Consider the following 13309-nt stretch of genomic DNA (forward strand, 5'->3'; position numbering starts at 1 on the left):
TATCAAAAAAAAAAAAAAAAAAAAAAAGTCTACAAGGGACTTCCCTGCTGGCGCAGTGGTTAAGAATCCACCTGCCAATGTAGGGGACACAGGTTTGATCTGTGTTCTGGGAAGATCCCACATGCTGGGGAGCGACTAAGCCCGTGTGTTACAACTCCTGAGCCTGCGCTCTAGAGCCCACGAGCCACGACTACTGAGCCCACGAGCCACAACTACTGAAGCCCATGAGCCTAGGGCCCGTGCTCCACAACAAAGAGAAGCCACCGCAATGAGAAGCCAGTGCACCACAAGGAAGAGTAGTCCCTGCTCGCCACAACTAGAGAAAGCCCACATGCAGTAATGAAGACCCAATGCAGCCAAAAATAAATAAATTTTAAAAAAGGTCTACAAATAACAAATGTTGGGGAGGGTGTGGAGAAAAGGTAACCCTCTTGCACTGTTGGTGGGAATGCAAATTGGTTCAGCCACTATGATAAACAGTATGGAGGTTTCTTAAAAAACGAAAAAATAGAACTACTCTATGACCCAGCAATTCCACTCCTGGGTATATATATGAAAAAAAACAAAAACATTAATTCGAAAAGATACATGCACTTTTAACATTCACAGCAGCACTATGTACAATAGCAAAGACATGGAAGCAACCCAAGTGCCCACTGACAGAGGAATAGATAAAGAAGATGTGGTATATATATATCGATACATAAATGGAATACTACTCAGCCATAAAAATAAATGAAATAATGCCAGGGCTTCCCTGGCAGCACAGTGGTTGAGAGTCCGCCTGCCGATGCAGGGGACGCGGGTTCGTGCCCGGTCTGGGAAGATCCCACGTGCCGCGGGGCAGCTGGGCCCGTGAGCCATGGCCGCTGAGCCTGCACGTCCGGAGCCTTTGCTCCACAACGGGAGAGGCCACAACAGTGAGAGGCCCACGTAACGCAAAAAAACAAAAGAAAAAAAAAAGAAATAATGCCATTTGCAGCAACATGGATTGACCTAGAAGATATTATGCTTAGTGAAATAAGTTAGAGAAAGACAAATACTGTATATCACTTATATGTGGAATCTAAAAAATAATACAAATGAATGTATACACAAAACAGAAACAGACTCACAGATATAGAAAACAAATTTGTTACCAAAGGAGAGAGGGAAGGGAGGAGAGACAAATGAGGGGTATGGAATTAACAGATACAAACTATTATATATAAAATAGGCGACAAGGATATACTATTTAGCACAGGGGATTATATCCTAGTAGTAACCTGTAATGGAATATAATCTTCAAAAATACTGAATTACTATGCTGTACACTGAAACTAACACAATATTGTAAATCAACTATACTTTGATAAAAAATGTGGTTTATTCATACAATGGAAATTCATACAGCAATGAGAATAAGTGAACTGCAATATGCAACAACACGAATGAATCTCACATATACTACATTGAGTGAAAGAAGCTAAATATTAAAGACTGCATACTGCATTATGTTTTTAATATGAAGTACAAAAGAATGCAAAACTAATCTATAATTTAGAAGTCATGATAGTGTGAACCTTTAGGGGTATGCAATGACAGGAATGGGCCATGATTAGTGCTTCAGGGATACCGGTAATACTCTATTTCTTTATCTGTGTGCTAATTATATAGGTATGTTTCATAAAAATTTATCAAACTGTACAGGGATGACTTGTGTGCATTTCTCTATAACGTATTTTAATAAAAATGTTTTCTTTTTAAACCCTCACCCTGTTTAAACATCATTACAATATTTCAAGGTTATTCAAGTTGTTAGAGCCAAAAAAGAGACCTAATCCAGGGAGAGGCAGAACCAGAAAAGAGGAGCATCTCTGAAGCAAATAAAAAGAATACTTGAGGGCTTCCCCGGTGGCGCAGTGGTTGAGAATCTGCCTGCCAATGCAGGGGACACGGGTTCGAGCCCTGGTCTGGGAAGATCCCACATGCCACGGAGCAACTAGGCCCATGTGCCACAACTACTGAGCCTGCGCTGTAGAGCCCAAGAGCCACAATTACTGAGCCCACATGCCACAACTACTGAGCCTGCGCGTCTGGAGCCTGTGCTCCACAACAAAGAAAGGCCGTGACAGTGAGAGGCCTGTGCACCACGATGAAGAGTGGCCCCTGCTCGCCGCAACTAGAGAAAGCCCTCGCACAGAAACGAAGACCCAACACAGCCAAAAATAAATTTAATTAATTAATTAATTTTTTAAAAAAAGAAAGCATATTGAACAAATTTTTAAAAAGGAGATAGGTTTTTAAATTAAAAAAAAGAATACTTTAAAGAAGGAAGATAAGAATAGGTAGACAATGATATCAAATTCTGTGAATAGACCAGGTAGACTAAAGATTTGATAACCAAAATATTATATTATTACAACATCATTGGACAGAGTGTGGGCATTATGTATTCCTTGAGCTGTTTCTATGGCTCCTTATAAAAGAAAGGTAGATTAGGGAGAGAAAGAGGTAAAAAATGGAGGCAAGATTTGGTGGTAAACACAAAGGAGAGTGATCTTGTGGAAGCTGAGGAATAAGTAGAATGGAGGCATTGTTGAGAACTTACTATCATGATTTTACATGATTTGACAGCTACTATGTTTCCGACTTCCTGGAACACTTTCATTTGGGAGCAGTTTCTTCCACGCTCCCTTAGTCATTGTAAGAATTTTGTTAAGGTGTTCTCATCTACTTCCTATCTCTTCCCCTCCAAACCCCATACCTAAAAGGGAGCATGTGACCCAAGCTAATACCATTCATGTTTTCCCTATTGGAAATGTGGATCTTGGGATTGGATATTCCTATTCCCACACATAGATGATAGGATGAAATGATAAAGAGGATGGGAGGATAGATAACAAAATATTAATAATGGTTACTGTTGAGTTAGTATTTCCAGAGATTTTATTTTTAATTACCTTCTATATGCTACTTATAATTTAAAAATTAAAAGAAATCAGAGTAAATATAAATATATGCTTATAGAAATGTAAATTTTTACATATGGGCATATTTTGGACAGAATTTGACAAACATCAGAAATTTGAGAGGTAGGAAAATGGGATTATGTTTTTGTCTCTATTTTTATATTTATTTAGTATTATGTTGCCTTTATACACTTAAATTTTTTGTAATTTTTATGTGAAAATGGAAATATTCAAAAGAATGGAATTTAAGAAATTTTAAATAGGTAAACATTCTTAAATATCTGTTATACCCTCTTAACATTTTAAAAGACTTTGTGACACATCAGAGCTCTGAACATTAACATTACTTTTATTATTGAGTCTTATTTTAGAAATTAGCTCTATTGCAGCTATTCATCTCCTATAACGTTTGTTTGAACATTTTGTTTGAAAAACTTATTTTTTACCAGGCACTCTTTTTTCTTTTAAGGAGAACAATACAGTCCCCTGGTTCCAAATGCTTTAATTATATTTTAATCATAAACAGTTACATGATAGCTTCCATCTAGGTGAAACATTTTCAAATTTTAATGTAATATTGGCTAAAAATATTTTCCATTATTGAGGCAAAATTGCTTTCAATAATAAATAAAGGGAACCTCAGGATGTAATAATAGAGGCTATAATGGAAAATAAATTATAATGATCTATTTTTACATTTAGATAACAGGTTATAGAGTATTAGTTATTTACTGTGACAAAACAAATTACCCCAAACTTAGGGGCTTAAAACAAATATCTCATATAGGTTTTGAGGGTGATGAATCTGGGAGTAGTTTAGCTGAGTAGTTCTGGCTAAAAGACTCATGAGATTGTAATCCAGCTGTAGATCATGGTTACAGCCTGTAAATGTCTGATTGGCTCATTCATGTGGCTATTACCAGGAGGCTTTAATTGATCACCATGGAGGTCTCTTCATAGATTTTCTTACAAAATAAGCAGCTAAATACTTTCAGAGCAATGGAGAGACAAACGGAATCAGCAATGTTTTTTAAAACAATTTCAGGAGTGATATCCCATGACTTCTGCCACATTCTATGGGTCACATAGACTAACTTTGGTACAATGTGGGAGAGGATTACACAAAAGGGTGTGACTATCAGAGAACAGGGATAATTCGGGGCCATCTTGGAGGCTGGCTACCATATGCAATACCAAGATATTTTACTTATCCACTTATTTATTTTTTACTTTCACCAAAGCCTTTCCAGGTTCTGCTCTACTTGTACTTATTCTTTTGTGCAATCCACATCTTATATCATTTACACTACTCTGCAAGGTCCATTTCTGGGACTTTTTCTTCATCACACTGTGGAAAAAAATGGGCTTTTGCCCTTTACTCATCAAATAATAATAATGACTATTGGAGATTATAATGCTAGTAATAGAACCTAACATTTGAGGAGCCTTTTCTGTGCACTTTTATGGTTTATCTCAAGTAATCTTACAACAACTCTGTGAGGTAGGAGCTATTATTATTATTCCTATTTAACTAAAAAAGAAACTAAAGAAACATGACTTGTCCAAGGTTACTCAGGTAGTAACTATTAGGACTGGAAAGAACCCAGTACTATTTGTCATGAGATCACATACTCTCTTTGTATGTTATAATATTTTAATCTATTATTTAAAGCTATAGTTAAGAAATAGCTTGAATTCAGTAATGAACTTTTTTGGTTTTGATTTTACTACCTATTTATTTACAATATTATTATTTTTAAAAGTGATATATTTAATTTGGAAATATATATTATAATGTTTTCAGCTTAAAATATAATGCATATAATAGTTTTAGCTTGAAAAGGCTTAACTGCACTTATGTTACAGCCTTATGAACAAAGGATATTTTAAAGAAAGGCAAAACAGGACATTTGTAAATCTGATTTAACTTAAATTTGACATATATTTTAAATGAGTGCATTTATTTATCTGTTTTTATGTAGAATATTACTATTCACTCAATTTATTCCTTATTGTATTTCCTCACTTTTAACAAAATAATACTATGAAAAATACGTTCCTACATTTTAATATTTATCTCTTTAATATTCTTCTGGTGTCTATGTCACAGAGTAGAAAGTTCACAGTAAACCATATCTTATCCTGCAAGTACAGATTTGTTTTAGCACAGTAAATGAAGATCACCTTTCATTTCTGCTAGTTAACTAATCATAGTCTGTGACTACATTTACATATATACAAATATCACCATGACTTCCACTTAGAAACTCACCATCGATGATGAGATATTAGTTTACATATAGGAGATCACCAGATTGACTAGAGAAAAGGTTGAATAAGGAGCTCTTTCTAAATACACAATATATACAAGTCAGTTTACCAAGGCCCTAGCTCTCTTAACTATGTTCTGGTCAAGATTGATGCCGTCAGAATTTGTAATCCCAAGTGTAGTGAGGGCCAAGGGATACAGAGTAGGAAGAGGTAAATGAGGAGGAATTTCTTGAGAATTGATTCTTTGACTGCTTTTGAGATATTTCACTCAAATATTAGAAATAAATGTAGCCAAATTAGCATCACTAGAAAGGCAATGCCATAGCAGTAGTGCTTGGGACTGCACTGCACATTACTAAGACCTAAAAATGTACCCTGCAGCTCCCTCATCAATTTCTTTGGCTTAGTAGCAAATTCCTGTAATAGCCCTAAAGCTCAAGACTGGCTACAATTTCCCATATTACTTGGAAATCCTCGTTATGGAGGACAGCTGCAGGATACTGATGAGGTTTAGGGGAATCTACCTCTTAAGGAGCCATCTACCTCTTTGATACAACAAGCTATATTAACTTTCAGAGTGGGTGGATATTTTGATTCAACAGTTTGAGGCCAATTCCGAATTCTAGTTGAATGTGTATACCAATATTTTTTTAAGCCATAGGTTATAACCAGTTGCTAAAATAAAGATTCAGTTTTAACTTTTTTAATAATCATAGAAAATATAAGAATATCAATAGTTTATAAGTGGCTAAATGAGTTATTTAGACTGTGCTCTAAATTAGCTTTACAATTTGCGTAGCTAGGAGAGTTGTATAACAGGGGAGCTATGGTAGAATCAAAAGGCTCTCCATGGATTTGCTATTTTTTTGCGTCTGGGCCCTTGACTTAATACATGACATTCCTTTTTCTGACATTCTGTTTCTTAAATCACATTTGCCGTCCTCTAAATTGGATGGAAAAATCAAGTTTCATTTTGTGTTATGCTCTTTATCCTTTTTCACTTATAAACTCTACATTGATTTTAGTAAGGCACTCACCACAGCTTATGAACTTGGGCAGCTTCTTTGAAAAAAAGAAAATGAGTTCTCTTGTGAGCCTGTTTTCTCCCCAAGCCCTTTGGAAACTAATTACTACATCTGCAGTACAATAGCAAGGGGAACAGAGCCTAGCAGAAGGTTAGGGAAGGCAATCAGACAGCATGCTCTCTGCACAACATCCTGGGAGCCAGGATGCTGCCTTATCTTTTGCTGATTACCCCTGTATACAGCGTGTAGCCACCGGCCATGAACTCCTTGAAGAACTCCAAGTGCAATTTGGAGTTGCCAGTGCAGGCTGCTCCTTCATATAATGGCACCCTAGGTCATTAAATAGTCATTTATATTGTTCTGCTTGGAAAAACGAAGCCATTGCAGTGTTCTTTTTAAGGAGAAATGAGGAAAGAGTAATTTATAGACATATAGACAACAGGGGACCTGGGCTACGCAAAACACGGGCAAGCTGAGTGCACAGAGAAATAACCACCCTGCATCTAAGGGTCCAGGATTCTTTGTGCCTTTTGATGCCAAGCAAACTCTAGCCATGCTCTAATGAGGTGCTTTCCTCCTAACCTATGTGAAGCCACTGACATTTGGCATGTTGGGAGACAGATCAAAAGTGGCCTACAAGCATGTATAAATGTTTAACACCCAGGTGCTCGACTTGACATTTTCTTGCTATCTAGCAGCTGCCTGATTATTTAAGCATTACCAACAGTCACTGAACATGGAGAAAGGTCCACCTGTACTAATCATTTGCTATAATAGGATCAGTGTTCAACACTCAGGTTCTTTTGATTATCACGGTTAAACTTTCTCTTAGGTCCCCTAGCTTGCTAGAGGAAAAAGACTTACTGAACTGTGCTATATCAAAGCTCCTACTATTGAAATATTAGTGGAGGCTTTTGTGTCCCCAATAATAGATGTTTTTCTCCTTAAGAAGCTCAGATAAAGATTACTAAAAAAAATTTCACTATACAGATATGCTATATCATTTCTCTTGTCATAAAATCATACAAAGTGGATATAATATAAAGAAATAACTTTCATGCCAAGCTGCTATAATTTCATAGTCTAATTCCTTGTTATAAAAGTAATACTAAATTGGCATTAGAAGACAGTGGAGTCTGTTCTAGTCCAAGTCCTGTGTCTGACTCTATTAAATATGTGAACTTGGACAAGTTAACTTCTCTGATCCTCAGTTTCCCCACTGGTAAACAGTTATAATAGGTTTGTTAAGAGCAATTAAAAGAACTTTAAACAATACACCTGTTATAGTAAGCGCTAAGTAGGGTAGGCTCAGCTAGCACTCTACACCATTTCAGGTAGAAGCAGGGAGGTGTGGTGTTTTTGAGTGCGTGTCGTATCAAGTGGAGGTAGACTGCTGAAAATATCCTTTCCTTTTCTCCCAAATAGTGTGCCCTAGGTCTATGTTTATTACTAATATTTTTACTTGCTTGGCAGAATCTAGGCACTCAATAGATAGTCCCTTTTTGGTTTTAACCCACATTTCCCTTTTTTATTCCTTCCCTTTTGTTTTATTGATAATGGAATGAGAATCTTCTGCAAATAAGGAGGGAGGGTTGGTGAGATAAAAGAAAATCATATTCCTTTAACTCTGTCTTCTATTTGGACCGGTTTAAAACAGAAGCCGGATAATCACTTTTTCAAGTTTGTTCTAAGTTGCTGTCAACATTAGATTTATTTTTATTGCAACTGAGACTTGCTATCTGGGTGCTTAGTTACATTTCTGCTGTATATATTGCAATATTAATATCATGATGGGTTGTTATAGAAAGCAAATGGCATATGGTTTGTGAAAATACTTTGCTAACAATGTAAACATCCAAATATATGCCAGTTGTTCTTGTTATCTGATACTTGTCATAGACCTAAATACTTTGGGATTTGGGGACATTTTTGGACTTTTAAAATATTTTTATTTCACACATTAGGCAAATCTCTGGCTTAATCACTGTTGGCTGGTATGTGAGTCATTAGATTTATCACTTCTGAGACAGAATGAAAACATGTATCCCATTTACCATTTCTGAAGATACAGGTGACCCTTGAACAACGTTGGGGTTAGACGTGATGACAAAAATCAGGGTATAACTTACTGTCGGCCCTCTGTATATGCAGTTCCTCCACATCTCTGGTTCTGCATCTGAGGATTCAACCAACAGCAGGTCATGTAGTACTGCAGTATTCACTATTCAAAAAAATCTGTGTATACGTGGATGCACACAGTTCAAACCCATGTTGTTCAAGGGTCAACTCTATATTGAATAAAATGCATTTAAAGCATTTGTGGATATCAAAAGATAAAATTGCAATCATATTGCAGGAAGTCACATGCACTTTATCATTTGAGGGTTGTGTGGTATCTCTTTCTGCATGAGGTTTTGGTGGCTGATGAAACAAATTTAAACCTTACACTCTAGAGAAAATAACCAATAATGCTACAGTAGGGTTTGGCCAACTATGGCCAATGGGCCAAACCCAGGCAGCTGTCTGTTTTTGTGTGGCCTACAAGCTAAAAAGCTTATTTTAAATTTAAAATGGTTGAAAAAATTCAAACAAGAATGCTATTTTGTGACATGAAAATTATACAAAATTCAAATTTTGGCATCCATAAGTAGAATTTTACTAGGACACTGCTACATCCATTTATTTACATGTTGTCTGTGACTTCTTTCATGCTATAATGGTAGAGTCTAGTAACTGTGACAGAGACCATATGGCCCACAAAACCTAAATAATTACAATCTGGCCCTTTACAGAAAAAGTTTGTCTACTCTTGGCCTAAGGAATCATTAACATTTTGAGACAATTTAGTACTCTCCTAGATCAAATAGGGTAGGATATATCTCAGTCATTATGTATACATTGATCAGAGAGACAAGCTGGAAAAATGTACATTAGATTGGAGACTAAAATCTTGAAAGATTTGTGTCCTGGAAAATTATGAAAAACAGATGGACAGAGTTGAATTGTACCAATAAGACATATGGGTTTTCCAACTCTGATATAGATTGATTTACACACACACACACACACACACACACACACACATATACACATATATGTGGTTAAAAGGGTAAATGTTAGAGCAGGAACTTGATCTTGATTAGGACTCACTGACTGAAATTCAACTGGGTGGCTTCCTCGTTCTCCACACACTCTCTAAACCTGACTCTAATGAAAGTAAAACTTTAGAGAAAAAATTAAGCATTTATGAAGCTGCTTGTAACAGATCCATATTAATTTAGACATAAAGACCAACAACCTTTTAAGATAAGGCATAATACCTCCACAGATAGCTTTCATCGATATGTAGCACCAGTCTATTGGTGGTCACTTAAAATGCATAACTGTACATCATCAAAAGATTCTGCCCAATTAACATTATGTTCTGACACTCATCAAATGCCCAGGTTTCATCATCTTGAAATATCCACTTTGTAGCAGCCATTTTGGCCGTCTGTTTCCATTAAAGCCAATTGTTCAGACTAATAGAAAACATCTGGAAACAATGAGCTAGAAGTGTCCTATAAATCAGAAGAAATACCTAGGAGGAGATAGCAACATCTTAGTAAATAACCAATACTAATGCTTCCCGAGCACTTCTCTAGTCCTAGACTCTGTGCTAAGCTCTTTATGTACATCATGTCCATTAATCCTTGCAACAATCCTATGAAGTAGGTACAAATAGCATTATTGCTACAGAAAGAGGAGCTAAGGAACAGTTACAGATTTTGTTGATCTCAGAACAGGATCTGAAGTCCAGGAATTTGTGTGTGTGTGTGTGTGTGTGTGTGTGTGTGTGTGTGTGTGTGTGTGTGTGTGAGAGAGAGAGAGAGAGAGAGAGAGGGAGTCTTGATGAGACACTCTACTCTGCTCTTAATCGGTAGGCAAGTAGGATTGGCTTACTTGTCACCATAGGACATTTTTGGTGGTGAGAGGGGATGGAGTTTATGAGAGAAGGTATAATGTTGTGTGCAGATAGACTGCCAAAATATAATTCTTCTTTCCCTCTCAAATAGTTGGCTCTGAGTTTAGGTTATTTTAATTTCTAGAACAATATGTAATATGAAATGAGTATTGATTTCATGCTAATTTAATTTGATTAGTATTTCTTTTTTAAAAAAAGTACCATCAAACTGTCCATTGCCATGTCAACTATAACAAGAACCCCAGACATGTATGACTTAATAAATAAAATAGATATACCCTTGGTATGTGTACTATTAGATGAGCTATTAGCATAATACCATGCTTTAGGAGGACATGCTCACTGATGAACTTGGACCAAGTTTTCTTAACAGTTTAACAAGACAATCCTAGTTCAGTGAAGCCTCAGGTTAATTGGTTTTCAGATCCTGAGATTTCCCAGCATATAAACAATAAAAATATAGGCTGCTGGGCTTCCCTGGTGGTGCAGTGGTTGGGAGTCCGCCTGCCGATGCAGGGGACGCGGGTTCGTGCCCCGGTCCGGGAAGATCCCACATGCCGCGGAGTTGCTGGGCCCGTGAGCCATGGCTGCTGGGCCTGCGCGTCCGGAGCCTGTGCTCTGCAATGGGGGAGGCCACAACAGTGAGAGGCCCGCGTAACACACACACACACAAAAAAATATATATATAGGCTGCTTATTATACAATGCCATGCCAAATTTGAAGCTCAGTTTTTATTTCCTGTTGAGCTTAAAATAGTAATAAAAGACAGAAGGAAGACCTGGGAGCTTTAAAAGGGATTGGAACTAAAATTAGCCAAAAATAAAGAGGATAAAGAAAAGAATATATGCCAATGAAGAAAACTTCTCCATGGTGCCACAAACTAACACTGGGGGTCTCTTTCCTTTAGGACTCACCTTGGAATGATAGAAAGGGCATGGATTATGGAGCCAAACAGCTGGGTCCTAATCCTTTATAAAGCACCTATTAGCCCTATAACCTTGTACAAATTAAACTCTCTAAATCTTATTTTCTACAAAAGTAAATTGGGAAAAATACCTACCCAACAGGATAAATGTTAAAAAAATAATATGTGAAGTTTCAAATGCAGTTCTTGAAATTAGGAAAAATGACAAATACTAATGTATTGCCTTTTCTGTGTGCAATCTTTGTGTGTGTGTGTATGTGTGTGTGTGTGTGTTCTTGGCATTTTTCAGTCCCCTCTCTTCCCTTACTTGCTAATATTTCCATTTTTTACACCCCCAAATGTCCCTACATTTAATTACTAAAACCTAGCCACTATAAGAGCTAAAAAGAAAAATCTTGAATAGTCAAGCACTCATTAACCCTGACCAAAGGAAGAATAACCATTAGCTGGGTATAAATAATTCCTAAATAATGTGAACATTTGAGAAGTGTAACTCACAATGTTGCTTTCCCAGCTAAAAGTACCTGACTCTTAGAATTATTAGTCACCCAGGATAAAAATGTAAAAGATTTTGGAGAGAAGACAAGATTGCCTCATATTCATTTTTTAAAATCAATAAAATTTACGTAGCACCTACCTTGCATATTAGACCTGAAAGTTGCCACGAAGAAACTTACAACAGAGTGGCTAAGACAGGCATTGGTGAAATGATTATTTTGTTAAACGTAAAATTGTAACTGCAGTAACTGTTGTAAATGACAGTGTAAATAAAAATTCTATGTGAGGCGGTAAAATAGAAGGGGTTGATACAGACACCTGAGAAGGCTGCATTGATGAAGAGACCTCAGCTGATATCTGAAAGTGAACGGGAGTAAGCAGATGGAGAGAGGCAGAAAAACAAAAGCATAGGCAAGAGCATGCGTGAAAAGAGACACGTTGACTGTGAGGAAACGAAAGGAGGATGTTATGTCTAGAGCAGAGAAATATTACAAGATGGAAGAGGAAAATAGGAGCTATGTTTATTTTTTACAGAATGCTAGCCTGAAGGTGGAGTAGATGGTTGACTACAGGATGATTTAAGACATACTTAAAGATGCTACCATTAACATTCTCTCCCAGATATTTTACCATTCATTCATCTACCTAGTTAATGAACTACTCTTAATCAGATACAGGCAATCTTCACTTTGCATGTTAGTGCAGGACTGTGCAAGCTGAAACCATGAAAAGCAATTATAATATTAATGGGAAAATTAAGATATTCTATAACTACAAAGTTTTGGTCAAAATATTAAAACCTCTCTTACTCTCAGTTAAAAATGTATAGGGAAATAAAAATAATAGTAATTTTCATTTAAAATACTAATTTAAAATTTTGGAAAAATCAAGAATTGAAGTATATCATTTGTTTGTAAAAAAATACTTATCAGGAGTCGTTTGAAGAGTTGTTGACTCCTTCTCATCATATAACGTGTTATGGAGTATCTTTGCTGTGTGTTGGTGAACTGTCATACTCCTTACTAAGTTTGGATCAGCTTCCAACATTTTATCTTTCACACTTTCAATGTCAAGAAATATCTCTGAGAACTCCTTTAATGTCAAGTATTTTGTCAGAGCACTTCCTCTGGGATATCTTTAGCTTTTTCATCACAACCATTTTCCTAATTTATGTTGATAAGTTCACCTTCTCAGTTCCTCTAGCTGAATATCTGCGATTTCTTGAATGGTGACAGTGTCACCATTCCCAGGGTGAACTATTTCTTCTATAACTTCATTTCCATTTAATTTTTTCACTTCCAGTGTTATCACCTTTCATTCTTCTGCTGCAGTTTCATCTTTGTCAGTCAATTCCCTCTTTCAACTATCCATTTTTTCAAGTGCCACAGGATATCACTGGGAGATAAGGAGTCAACACAAATACATGTGTTGCTGTTGCTGTCTGTGAGCATACTGAATACCAGGTACGTGGTGGCCAATCACTGACAGGTTTTCAAATAAGTAACTGATTGGTCACTAATCATGATGTGCATCTGTATCTTATAACAAGTATTTCAAGTATTTATAGTGATCATGCATGGTTGAGGCACACTGTTACAGAAAATCACAATAATGGGAAAGAAACACTATAGGGAGAATACACAAGAAACTTTTAGACTCTTTATGTTTACATGG

The sequence above is a fragment of the Lipotes vexillifer genome, unplaced genomic scaffold (genome assembly GCF_000442215.2).
Source record: "Lipotes vexillifer unplaced genomic scaffold, Lipotes_vexillifer_v1.1 scaffold81, whole genome shotgun sequence".
NCBI lineage: Eukaryota > Metazoa > Chordata > Mammalia > Artiodactyla > Lipotidae > Lipotes > Lipotes vexillifer.